Genomic DNA, 13,756 nt, shown 5'->3' with positions numbered 1-13,756 from the left:
TTTTTTTTTTTTTTTTTTTTTTTTTTTTTTTTTTTTTTTTTTTGGTCCTGGGGATTGAATTCAGGGGCTCTTGACCACTAAGCCACATCCCCAGCCCGATTTTGTATTTTATTTAGAGACAGGATGTCACTGAGTTGCTTAGAACCTCGCTTTTGGTGAAGCTGAACTCGTGATCCTCCTGTCTCAGCCTCCTGAGCTGCTGGGATTACAGGCATGTGCCACCACTGCCTGGCTTGTTTTCTACATTTCAGTGGTCATGGGCTCTTCCTTTGAGATTCAGCATCTCTCAGTTCATTCCCAAATTCCTATCTCAAAAGGACTCTGTAGAGAAATGTGAATGAGAGAAAAACAACCTGAGATTTTTCCACCTTTCTGAGGAAGGGGTGGGATCTGATTATAAGATTAGGTCTTTAGCAGGACTAAGACAATAGCCTGGTTCACTGATGTTTAAAATAAATATCAGTATTTCTCCCCATCCTAATAATACCTCCACAGACAGGAGGAGTTCTCTGATACTGATACTCCATGTGCAAAAGTACCTGGCAATTTACCCCCACGTGACAGGGAAAAGTAGAGTGATCTAGTGGGCAGTTCATTCCCAAATTAAAAAATAAGCAAACCTAAGAGATGAAGCAGGAGAGGTTTGAGGATAGCTGTTCAGAGTCTGGGCTCAAAGTCCAAGAGAACTAATGGTAGTAAGCAAGCTGTATGCACAGCTCTTCTCAGGGTCTCAGGTATGAGAGGGGAGAGTAGTATGGGGGTGGAGTAGGATCTTTGAGATTTCTTATACTGATGTTTAATATAAAAGATGAGAAAAGTAAAGCATCAGCTAATCTTATGCACATGCACACACACAGATTTTTGTTGTTATTGTAAAAGTATTTGGCTAAGAGCCAGAGTTCTCACAAAAAATGGTTCCCTGGATAGACAATACCTCAGGAAGAAACATCATACTTTATGGTGTATATGTGGTCAGTCCAGTTCAACCACATTCCTTCCATGGTCCCTTAAGCCCCCTTCCTCATCCCAGATCAATTCATTCTTTTTCAAAGCCACCGCCTGATCTTAGTACTCTCTGGCTATCTTACAAGTTTGGAGAAGTCTGGGGGAACCAAGGCAAGTTATTTATTCTTCTGTGTATCATTAACATTTTCAAGCAGTTGTGATCTAGATAAAATCAGGGAGTCCTTCAAAAGAAAAGAAAGAAAGAGCCATACGAAAGGGAAGCTTCCAGACTAACAAAATGACCTGATAAACCTGTTCTTATTCCTGGTGCTTCTATGTTAACATCTCAGGTGTGTCTGCATATACCTTCATATCACCCCTTTTTTAAACAAAAAAATAAAATTCTATAATTTTGATGTACTTATTTTAAAATGGTACATTATAATTATACACAATAGTGGAATTCATCATAATTGTATCTGCATATAACATAATTTGATCAATCTCATTCCCCATTTGTGTCACCTTTTACCCTTTTAGTCCACCCCACTGTTAGTTCCCTAAGCTTAAGCCACCTCATCATCATAGGGTCTCTCTCACCCAAACACTTGGACTTTTCTTCAAGGAAAGACAGTTCTGATTCCACAATTTGGATTTACAAAAATCATTAATGAATATGAGTCATTTAACAATAGGTGTTAGGCATCTTGCTTTTTGCAAAGCAATATAGAAATTCGTGGATGAAACAGGCAGTTCTTCACTCTTTGTGTGCATCAGAATTGACTATGTAGGTTTAAAATATGCAGATACCTGGGCACCAATTGGAGAATTTCTGATTCCTTTGGTCTGTGACATGAAAGGGTTTTTAAAAGTTCACAAGTGATTTTTTGTGCCCTCCAAAGATCAAAACTATTCCAGTCAACTCTTACTCTCATAGAGAAACACTAGGCTATACACAAATAACGGAAATATAAAGTAGAAAATAATATGTACCTTTGGGGCTGGGGATGTGGCTCAAGCGGTAACGTGCTCGCCTGGCATGCACGGGGCGCTGGGTTCGATCCTTAGCATCACATAAAAAAATAAAATAACGATGTTGTGTCCACCGAAAAACTAAATATATATATATATATTCTCTCTCTCTCTTAAAAAAAAAAAAAGAAAGAAAGAGAAAAGAAAATAATATGTACCTTGAAAGGTGCTGACAAGGTTATAAAGAGTTGAAAGGAGCAGTATGTAGTGGCATGCATCTGAAATTCCAGCTACTTGGCAGGATGGGGGCTGAGGCAGGAGGATCACAGGTTCCAGGCCAGCCTGGGCAATTGAGCAAAACCTATCTTGTGGCTCAAGTGGTTGCGCGCTTGCCTGGCATGCGCGAGGCACTGGGTTCAATCCTCAGCACCACATAAGAATAAAATAATGATATTATGTCTGCCTAAATAAATAGAAAAAGAAAAAGGTCTGAGGATTTAGTTCAGTGTTAGAGTACTTGGTTAGAGTACTTGGCTGGCATGTGCAAGGTCCTGGGTGCAATCCCCAGTCCTGAAACAAACAAACAAAAAAGAGTTGAGAGGAGGAAAATAACAAATAACGACTGTTTAAGAGATTAGGGCCAAAGTCCATGGAGTGAAGTGGAATGAATTCTGAATGAACCAGGTCAAAAGTAGTTTCTTATCTCACCTCCTCCACTAAACAATGACACAGGAGACCCTGAATAGGCTTCACAACTGCAAAGGCACATTTTTTCATATGTAAATAACAAAGCCTAGCCATCAAAGGATTACTGTGAAGATTTTAAACAACAAAGTGAGATAGAACATGTGGAAGCATATAGAATAATGCTGGTTGCAGAGTTAACAATCAATAAACTATAATTTCATCTGAACTTGAGCTGGCATTAGAGTCAGGCTTTAAGCATTCAGAGAAGAGAGGGAAAGGAATTCTGGATAGAGGGAAGAAAGAAGAGCTTTTATGTGCTCCTTGATTTTTATATCCATTTTTATAAGCAGGTACTATGCACATGAGTAGGTATTTACAAGGTACTTTGGAAGCTTTAAAGTTAAATGAGATGAGGATCTTGGATTCAAGAAACTAACAGTTACCTCAGTACTTCCTTTGCTAAACTAATAAGGACAATTTTTTTCTTCTTAAATACAGGGGTACTCCACAACTGAGCTATATCCCAGTTGTTTGAATTTCCCAGGCCGGCCTCAAAACTGCAATCCTCCTGTCTCTGCCTCCTGAGCCAAAGGGATTACTGGTGTTCACCGATTGGACACTTTTTTTTTTGGGGGGGGGGGTACTGTGGCTTGAACTCAGCGCCAAGCAACCACATCCCTATTTTGTATTTTATTTAGAGACAGAGTCTCACTGAGTTGCTTAATGCCTTGCCATTGCTGAGGCTGGCTTTGAACTCGTGATCCTCCTGTCTCAGTTTCCCAGCCACTGGGATTACAGGCATGCAAAACCGGCTCCAACTGGACACTTTTTAAAAAGTAGTGTTCCTTATATTTCTAATATGCTACATGTGGGTTCACCCAACCCCGATACTGGGGATTGAACTCAGGGCCTCACACATGCTATAATTCTATGCAAGTGTTCTACCATTGAGCTGCATCCCCAGCATACATGTATCTCAATAGCTGTTTTTCTACTTTAAAATCCTTTATATTAAGATGGGTACAGTGGCTCACATCTGTAATCCCAGCAGCTCAGGAGATTGAGACAGGAGGATTTCCAAGCCAGCCTCAGCAATGGTGAGGCGCTAAGCAACTCAGTGAGACCCTGTCTCTAAATAAAATACAAAATAGGGCTGGGGATGTGGCTCAGGGCTTGAGTGCCCCTGAGTTCAATCTCTGGTACCAAAAAAGAAAAAAACAAATTATATATACATATACATATATATGTAAATATACATAGTATTATAAATATGATTAATGCTCATGAAAGTTCAAAGAAGGCAAATTGCCGTAGTCCGGCTGGGCAAAATAACCAGGAGGTGACAAGCAACTTGAAGGTTGAAGCGGGAACTGCTTTATTGCAGGGGAACTCAGCGGGAACTCAAGGTAGCCGGAACCGCTTTATTGCGGAACAGCAGAGGTATATATACCTAACTGATTACTCAGTTAGCATCATCTAGATACAGCAGTCAGCCAATAAGGAATCCCCACCATCTTAATGGCTCAGTGGCGTTGCCTCACAAACCACTCCTCCTAGCAAACTGCCAGGCGCCATCTTGACTTGATTTGTGGTCCCCAACAACAAATTATAAAATAAATGCCACTACTCCTACTTTATTTCTCATTGCTATCCTCAGAAGTAACTGATTACCACTGTGGTATGGTATGTCTTCTTTTTGTAATCACTTTTTACATATGTGCCAACAGATGACATATATATATATATATATATATTTTTTTTTTTTTTTTTACTGGAGATTGAACCTTGGGGTGCTTAACCACTGAACCACATCCCCAACCCTTTTTTATATTTTATTTTGAGACAGGGTCTCACTAAATTGCTTAGGGGCTTGCCAAATTGCTGAGGGTGGCCTCAAACTTGTACTCCTCCTGCCTTAGTCTCCCAAGTCATTGGAATTATAGGCATGCACCTATAAACCATGCCCAGTTTATGTAATCAATTTTTATGGACCTAATGTATTGTTAATATCTTTCTCTGTTAGTCTATATAAAGCAAACTCATTCTTTGTAACAATAGCACTGAAGTCTATTTTGTGGATAAACCCTTATTTATTTAACCAGTTCCATATTTATGGGCATTTAAGTTGTTTCTATTTTTAACTTCTATTACAATTTATGCTACAATGATATACATGTACCTCTTTCTCCTTGTGGAAGTATATCTTAAGGGGAATTCTCAGAAGTGAAACAGTTTTAAATTTTGATAATGTTAAATTACTGTCTTAAAGGAACAAATAATTTATACTCCCAATAATAAAATATGAGTTTCTCTTTTTCTAAATGGTAACCAACCAGAAATATTATGTAACACATAAATGACCAAATCTAAACTGGGTGCAGTGGCATAGGCCTGTAATTACAAGTACTTGGGAGGCAGGGAGATTCTAATGTCAAAGCAGTCTGGGCAATGTAGGGAGACCCTGTCTCAAAAAAATAAAAGGGCTGGGGTGTAACTCAGTAGGCCCTAAGTTCAATCCCTAGTACTGAAAACAGAAAAAGTTCTTAATTCAATTTACATTTAACCATATGAGTAAAGTTATTACAAAGTTTATAAACAAATAATCTTATAAAATTCAGAATATTTATATATGTTTATTTCTATTTACACTCTTTGGGGTGAATTAACTTTTCTTTCTTTGTACTGGAGATCAAACTCAGTGCCTCACACACATGCGAGGCAAGTGCTGTACCACAAGCTGTGTATACCTCCAGCTCAAACTAACTTTTTTTATACTTTACTGATGTTAAGAATTAATCCAAAGAAAATGTGTTATATGTATACAATGAAGTTTTATTCAGCCATAAAGAAAAATGAAATTATGTCATTTGCAGGAAAATGGATAGAATTTGAGAGCATTATGTTAAGTGAAATAAACCGAACTCAGAAGGTCAAAGGTTCTATGTTTTTTCTCATTTGACGACTGAGCTGTATCCCTAGCCCTTTTTTATTTTTTATTTAGAGACAGGATCTCCCTAAATTGTAACTTATGATCCTCCTGCCTCAGGCTCCTGAGTTGCTAGGATTATAGGCATGCTCCATCATGCCCAGTTTAATTTAATTGTTTGTTGTTGTTGTTGTGTGGTACTGTGGCTTGAACCCATTTATTTAATATAAATTTAATTTCTAATTAATTAATTAATTTTTGGTAGTGGGAATTGAACCCAGGGAACTTTACCACTGGAGTATATCCCCAGCCTTTTTAAAATTAATTTTTATGGGACTGGGGTTGTGGCTCAGTAGTAGCGGGCTCGCCTAGCACATGGGAAGCCCTGGGTTCAATCCTCAGCACCACATAAAAATAAATAAATAAAATAAAGGTATTGTGTCCAACTGCAACTAAAAAGTAAATGTTTAAAATTGAAAAAAAATAATTTTCATGTTGTTATTTGTGTGTGTGTGTGTGTTATTGTGTTATTATTGGGGATTGATCCCAGAGGAACTTAAGCACTGAACCACTTCCATAGCCCTTTTTATTTTATATTTAAAGACAGAGTCTCACGGAGTTGGCTTAGGGCCTTGCTAAATTGCTGAGGTGGCCTTGAACTTGAGATCTTCCTGTCTCAACCTCATGCATAGCTAGGATTATAGACCGGTGCCAGCATACCCAGTTCTTTTTTCTTTTCTTTCTTTCTGTCTTTTTTTTTTCTTTTTGAGATGGGTTAGAGATGCTGTCTTACTATGTTTCTCAGGCAGGTTTCAAACTCTGGATTCAAGTGATCACCCTGCCTTACTTCCCAAGCTCTGGGTCTATATAGGCATGAGCCACTGTGCCTAGCTGAATTTTAAATTTTATTCTTTTCTTTTCTTTTTAATGCCAAGGTGGGGTTCCAACATAGGACCTCATGCAAGTTAGGCAAGTGCTGTACTACCGAATATTTCATCTTTTCATTGCAGTATTCCTGCCAGGGCAAGGTGGCTGCACGCCTGTAGATTCTCCTTCTAGAGAGGATGAATTGGGAGGACCACTTGAGTCCAGGAGTTCAAAATTAGCCTGGCCGCTCAGTGGGTGTCCTATGCCTGTAATCCCAGCCACTTGGCTCAGGAGGCTGAGGCAAGAGGATCACAAGTTCAAACCAGCCTCAGCAATTTAGCAAGGCCCTAAGGAATTTAGGGAGTCCCTGTCGCAAAATTAAAATAAAAGGGCCTGAGCATCTGGCTCAGTGTTTATTTATTTATTTATTTATTAATTTTTATTTTTTCAAGCCTTTTATTTTTATTGTTGGTTGTTCAAAACATTACATAGTTCTTGACATATCGTATTTCACACTTTGATTCAAGTGGGTTATGAACTCCCATTTTTACCCCGTATACAGATTGCAGAATCACATCGGTTACACATCCTCTAATTTACATATTGCCATACTAGTGTCTGTTGTATTCTGCTGCCTTTCCTATCCTCTACTATCCCCCCTCCCCTCCCCTCCCCTCCCCTCTTCTCTCTCTACCCCATCTACTGTAATTCATTTCTCCCCCTTGCTTTTTTTTTTTTTCCCTTTCCCCTCACTTCCTCTTGTATGTAATTTTGTATAACCATGCTGCTGGTTCGGTGTTTAAGTACCTACTTAGTGGTTAATCACCCCTGGGTGCTGTCCCCTGGTGCCAAAACATAGCCTGGGTAACAGAGAGAGACCCTCCCACCTCCACCACCCCATATAATCCTTCCTCAAAAAATTTTGTATTAGAGGGTACAGCATTCTTTTAAAATAATATTTATGATTCACAAACAAATAGGGAAAAGTTTATAAATTTTCTTTTTTACATCAATTATAATAAAAGATAACAGATTAACAGAAATATATATATATATATATATATATTTTTTTTTTTTTTAAAGAGAGAGAGAGAGAGAATTTTAATATTTATTTTTTAGTTATTGGCGGACACAACATCTTTGTTTGTATGTGGTGCTGAGGATCAAACCCGGGCCGCACGCATGCCAGGCGAGCACGCTACCGCTTGAGCCACATCCAGCCCAACAGAAATATATTTTGTGTTTATTTAGTTTTCTACATCAGGAATTTGGACAAAAATAATTATTTAACATGCAAAATTTATTCTAGTAGGACTAGCAACAGTTCTAGATTTGAAGACATTGTGGAATGTAATTAATATATTTTTAAAGTTTTTTTAGTTGCAAATGAATCTTTCATTTTATTTATATGTGGTGCTGAGAATCAAACCCAGGGCCTCACACATGCCAGGCAAGTGCTCTACCACAACTCCAGGTTTTTTTTTTTTTTTTGAGACAGGGTCTGGATAAATTGCCCAGGTGGACCTTGAACTTTTGATCCTTCTGCTTTATCCTCCTGAATAGCTGGGATTACAGGCTTATGCCACCAAGTCTGGCAGGAATGTAATATTTTAAAAGGTTTCTTTCTTCCTTCCTTCCTTCCTTCCTTCCTTCCTTCCTTCCTTCCTTCCTTCCTTCCTTTCTTCTTTCCAGATACAGTTTTAAAGACCTTAGACTCCCTGATTATCTTCCACAAAATCTTATATTATTATTATTATTATTATTACTACTATTACTATATTGTATATTACTATTATTATTATTTGTGGTGTGGTGCTGGGGATTGAACCCAGGGTAGAGTACATGCAAGGCAAGCACTTTACCAACTGAGCTATATCCCCAGCCCTTATATTGTATATTATTAATGTAAGTATGGGTTATAGATTTTATTATTGTAGTTCAGTAGAGTTTTGGTTCTCACCAAATTGTTTGAGTATTAACAAGCTTCCCTATTTTCAGCACAACCTAAAATATGTTTCCTAGCCCTATTCCTGTAAGAAAAACTTAAGATATGTTCAAATACTAAACCTTGCCTGCTAGGAAGACAGTATGCAATATGCTTCTCTCTAAAGATACCATCTTTTCCAGCCATTGCCAGGAATGCAATATGTTCACTCACTGACTGTTTCATCTGCTTTAATTTGTATTAAATGTACCACTAAATTGACAATACTAATTGGTATACCAGTATGTCTAGATATACTACATAATTAACAGTATAATCAGAAACCTTGAAATGAACAACTTTTATTTGCTGATCCAAGCTCTAAAATTGCTTTCATTTATTTATTTGTTTTTGGTATGGTACTGGGGATTGAACCCAAGGACCTTCTACTACAGAGCTACAGAGGTAGCTCTACCACTCAGCCCTTTTTATTTCTTATCTTGAGACAGTGTCTTACTAAATTGCCCAGGTTGGGCTCATCTTGCAATCCTTTTGCTTTAATCTCCCAGATTGCTGGCATTATAGGTAAGCAGCACTGTATCCAGTGACTGCATTCTATTTTTAAAAATTAATGTACTTTATTTCAAATTCTTCTTTTTAATATTTTTTAGTTGTTGATGGATCTTTATTTTATTTGCTTATTTATATGGTGCTAGGAATCTAACCCAGTGCCTCACACGTATGAGGCAAGCACTCTACCGCTGAGCTACATACAACTCCAGGCCCTTATTCAAATTCTTTAAAATATTTTTTAGTTTTTGGTGCACACAGTATCTTTTTTTTAAAACATTCTTTTAGTTGTTGATAGATCTTTATTTTATTTATTTATAGTCAGTAATGAGAATCGAGCCCAGTGCCTCACACATGCCAGGCAAGTGAGCTACTGCTGAGCTACAGCCCTAGTCCCATGGACACAATATCTTTATTTTATTTTTATATGGTGCTGAGGATCAAACCCAGTACCTCATTCATGGTAGGCGAGCACTCCACCACTGAGCTACAATCCAGCCCTAATTCAAATTCTTTATTTTTTTAATTAAATGCCAACAAAATATTAAGTTATTCTATAGTCCTAGATATTTTATTCCCAAAGCTCTTAGAAATGGCAATGCAGCTTGTTTCTTTGACTTTCTCTCTGTGTGTCTGCTTGCACACTTGTTCATCTGTTGATGATATAATATGCTTGCCTTCAGTAACAACCTGAGATAGAACAGGGGTTATTCCAGGAAGTAAACATTATAGGACTGGAGGAACAATACCCCCAGCCCCACCCCCAACCCCCCAACCCGTCCCTGTACCTGGGATTGAACTCAGGGAAACTTGACCACTGAACCACAACCCCAGCTCTATTTAATATTTTATTTAGAGACAGGGTCTCACTGAGTTGCTTAGCACCTCACTGTTGCTGAGACTGGCTTTGAACTTGAGATCCTCCTGCCTCACCCTCCTGAGCCCCCCGGGTTACAGGTGTGCACCACCACGCTCAGCCTCCTGGTACTTTTTTTTTTTTAATTTTTTAATATTTATTTATTTTTTGGCGGACACAGCATCTTTGTTTGTATGTGGTGCTGAGGATCGAACCCTGGCCGCACGCATGCCAGGCAAGCGCGCTACCACTTGAGCCACATCCCCAGCCCCTCCTGGTACTTTTTTATTTTTCACTGTTTATATAATTATATTTGGACTACCTGCCTTTCGCATTCCATATTATTCTTATATTGCTCTCATTTTATTGTGGGAGCCTGGAACATAGTTTATATTCAGTATCTGTTGAATGGATAAATGAAGGAATTCCATGTTCAAATCCCATCCTCTTCAAAAAGATATTTATAACCTCTCATGCTACAATGATAAATCACTGTCCTGAGCTTAAGGCACTTATTGTTTGTACCACTCACTTATCCCATGTGTAAGATCCTTGCTTAGCATCTGAACAGCCATCTTAAGTGACAGCCGCAATCTTAAGAAAAAATTTTGCTTTGGCGCCTAAGGGCCTTTCTGAGAAAGGTTTCCCACTCCCTTATACCAACCCCACCCTTAGCTGCCCACATTAGGACCCACCTGGCTCTAATCCCTGAGCCTCCCTCATAAAAGTCTCAAACCTCAAGCCTGTGTTGACTCTCTCCTATAGAGAGATGGCCTTATTTGTCAGCTCTGACAAATAAACTCTTGTGTGTATCTCTGCCTGGTCTCCATTTTTTCATTTCCTGCTCGCCTGTCTCCTGGTTCCTCGATTTCCTTTCACCATGCAATTACAGATTCATAGGATTTGACAAGAGTTTAAAGGCTAGTTAACTAGTTAACTTCTCCTTCTTTTTTTTTGGTACTGGGGATTGAACTCAGGGGCACTCGAACACTGAGCCACATCCCCAGCCCTATTTTGTATTTTATTTAGAGACTGGGTCTCACTGAGTTGCATAGCACCTTGCTATTGCTGAGGCTGGTTTTGAACTCCCCATCCTCCTGTCTCAGCTCCAGAGCCGCTGGAATTGCAGGTGTGAGCAACTGTGCCCCGCCTTATTTCATTTTTTTTTTTGCAAGGGTTGGGGATCAAATCTTAGGACCTCACACCTGCTAGGCAAAAGCTCTACCACTGATCACATCCCCAGCCCTACCTTTGTATAGTAAATAATGCAATTAATCCAATGGAATTCTTTCTTTTTTTGGGGGGGGGGGCCGGTGGGGTGGGGAGGTGGGGGTGGAAATACCTGGGATTGAACTCAGGGGTGTTACTTAACCAGGAGCCACATCCCTAGCCCTTTTCATTTTTTCTTTTGGGACAGGATCCTGCTAAGTTACCTAGGGCCTCACTAAATTGCTAAGGCTTCCCTTAAACTTGTGATCCTCCTGTCTCAGCCTCACAAATCTCTGGGATTATGGGATTGCACCACCATGCCTGGCTTGAATGTTTTCCTTCCTTCCTTCCTTCCTTCCTTCCTTCCTTCCTTCCTTCCTTCCTTCCTTCCATACAATACCTTTATTTTTATTTGTTTTGCTTTAATGTGGTGCTAAGAATCAAACCCAGTGCCTCACATATGCTAGGCAAGTGCTCTACCACTGAGCCACAACCCCCACTCTCAAATGGAATTCTTGAAGGATGTTGATCTTGGTTTTGTGTAGTGAATATCATTAGTGATGGGAAGTTGTCTTCTGAGTATATCTTGAACCATTCTTGGAACATTTGTATATTTAGAAAAATTTCTCCTAAGTTTAGCAACATACTTGTATCTATCTACTCTCCCTCCCTCTTCCCTTCCTTCCTTCCTTCCTTCCTTCCTCCCTCCCTCCCTCCCTTTCTCCCTTTCTCCCTTTCTTCCTTCTTTCCTTTCTTCTTTAAGGATTGAACCCAGGAGTGCTTTACCACTGAGGAAAATCCCTAACTCTTTTTCTTTTTATTTTGAGGCAGGATCTCACTAAATGCTGAGACTGGCCTTGTACTTGGGATACTCCTGCCTCAGCCTCTTGAGTTATTGGAATTACAGGTGTGGGACACATGGCACTTATGATTTTCAAGACCAATTTGTTCCAAAGTATAAAACAAGAAGAAATAAAGAGTCCATTTGCTCTTCTAGTGATAGTTCTTCACATAGCTACCTTGCTCAGTCAAAATATAGCTCCCCTTCCCCATCCTCACCCCACTCCCAGTAGTTAATTGGTAGAGTACTTGCTTAGCATGCATGAGACCACTGGATCAATTCTCAATAAAACAAACAATCCCCTTTTGTTATTGCTTTTATAATATTATTCCCATCACGGTCATTATCCTAATTTACTCTGCTATAAATTCATTCTAGTTTTCCAGAGTCCTTAAGTTAAATTAATTTTTATATTGATAATTTTACTTCTTAAAAGTATGCTATTCAGGCCTGGGGCTGTAGCTCAGAGGCAGAGTACTTACCTAGCTTGTATAAGGCACTGGGTTCAATCCTCAGCACCACATAAAAATAAACAAATAAAATAAAAGGCATTTTGTCCATCTACAAACTACAAAAAGTTTTTTAAAAAATATGCTATTCATTCAGCAAGGTGGCCACATCTACAATCCCAACAACTGGGAGCCTGAGGCAGGAGAATTCCAAGTTCAAGGTTAGCCTGGGCAATTTAGTGAGGCCCTGTTTCAAAATAAAAAAAATATAGGGCTGGGGATATACCTCAGTTGGTAGAGTACTTGCCTCACATGCACAAGGCCCTGGGTTCAATCCTCAGCACCACAAAAAAAAAAAAAAGAAAAAGACCTGTTGTGTAAAGTGTCAATGTGTTGCTGAGTTCAATACATACTACCAAAAAAAGAAAAAAGATGGTGATATAAAACTTAAAATCTTGGGGCTGGGGATGTGGCCCGGGTTCGATCCTCAGCACCACATAAAAACAAAGATGTTGTGTCCGCCGGTAACTAAAAAAAAATAAATATTAAAACTCTCTCTCTCTCTCTCTCTCTCTCTCTCTCTTAAAAAAAAAACTTAAAATCTCTATGAATTCAGAGAATACTCTTTGTAATAATATTTGTAATAGTCCTTTAAATTCAGAAATTTGAAAAGTTAATTTCTACTGAGAAATAGATACTTTTTTTTTTTTTGTACTGGGGATTGAACTCAGGAGCTCTGGATCCCTGAGCCATAGTTCCAGCCCTACTTTGTATTTTATTTAGAGACAGTGTCTCCCTGAGTTGCTTGGCACCTTGCCATTGCTGAGGCTGACTTTGAACTTGAGATCCTCCTATCTCAGGCTAGGATTATAGGTGTGCACCACCACACCAGGCTCACGGAGAAATAGATACCTTTAACTGGCAGCAGTTGTTGGAGGATTGGGGTAACTTTGATGGAATAACCAATTCTGTAATTTGCAATGTAAAATTTACTGACTTTCTCTTACCACTCACTATTTGAAGGTCAAAGAGATTTAAATTAAAAAAAAAAGAGAGAGATTTAGGGGCTGGGGTTGTGGCTCAGCGGTACACCCAGGAGAGGCCCTGGGTTCGATTCTCAGCACCACATTAAAAACAAAATTAATTAATTAATTATATTGTATCCAACTACAACTAAAAAATAAATATCTTTAAAAAAAGAGATTTAAATAAATAAGTAACAAAACACTTGTTATGATGTGAGGAATAAAGTTCTTGGTTTAGTCTTTTTATTTTATTTATTTATTTTTATTATTATTATTTTTTAAATTTTTTATTGTTGATTGTTCAAAACATTACATAGTTCTTGATATATCATATTTCACACTTTGATTCAAGTGGGTTATGAACTCCCATTTTTACCCCGTATACAAATTGCAGAATCACATCAGTTACACATCCATTGATTTACATATTGCCATACTAGTGTCTGTTGTATTCTGCTGCCTTTCCTATCCTCTACTATCCCCCC

Source organism: Marmota marmota, unplaced genomic scaffold (genome assembly GCF_001458135.2).
Source record: "Marmota marmota marmota unplaced genomic scaffold, marMar, whole genome shotgun sequence".
Classification (NCBI taxonomy): domain Eukaryota; kingdom Metazoa; phylum Chordata; class Mammalia; order Rodentia; family Sciuridae; genus Marmota; species Marmota marmota.
This window is presented reverse-complemented; position numbering follows the sequence as displayed.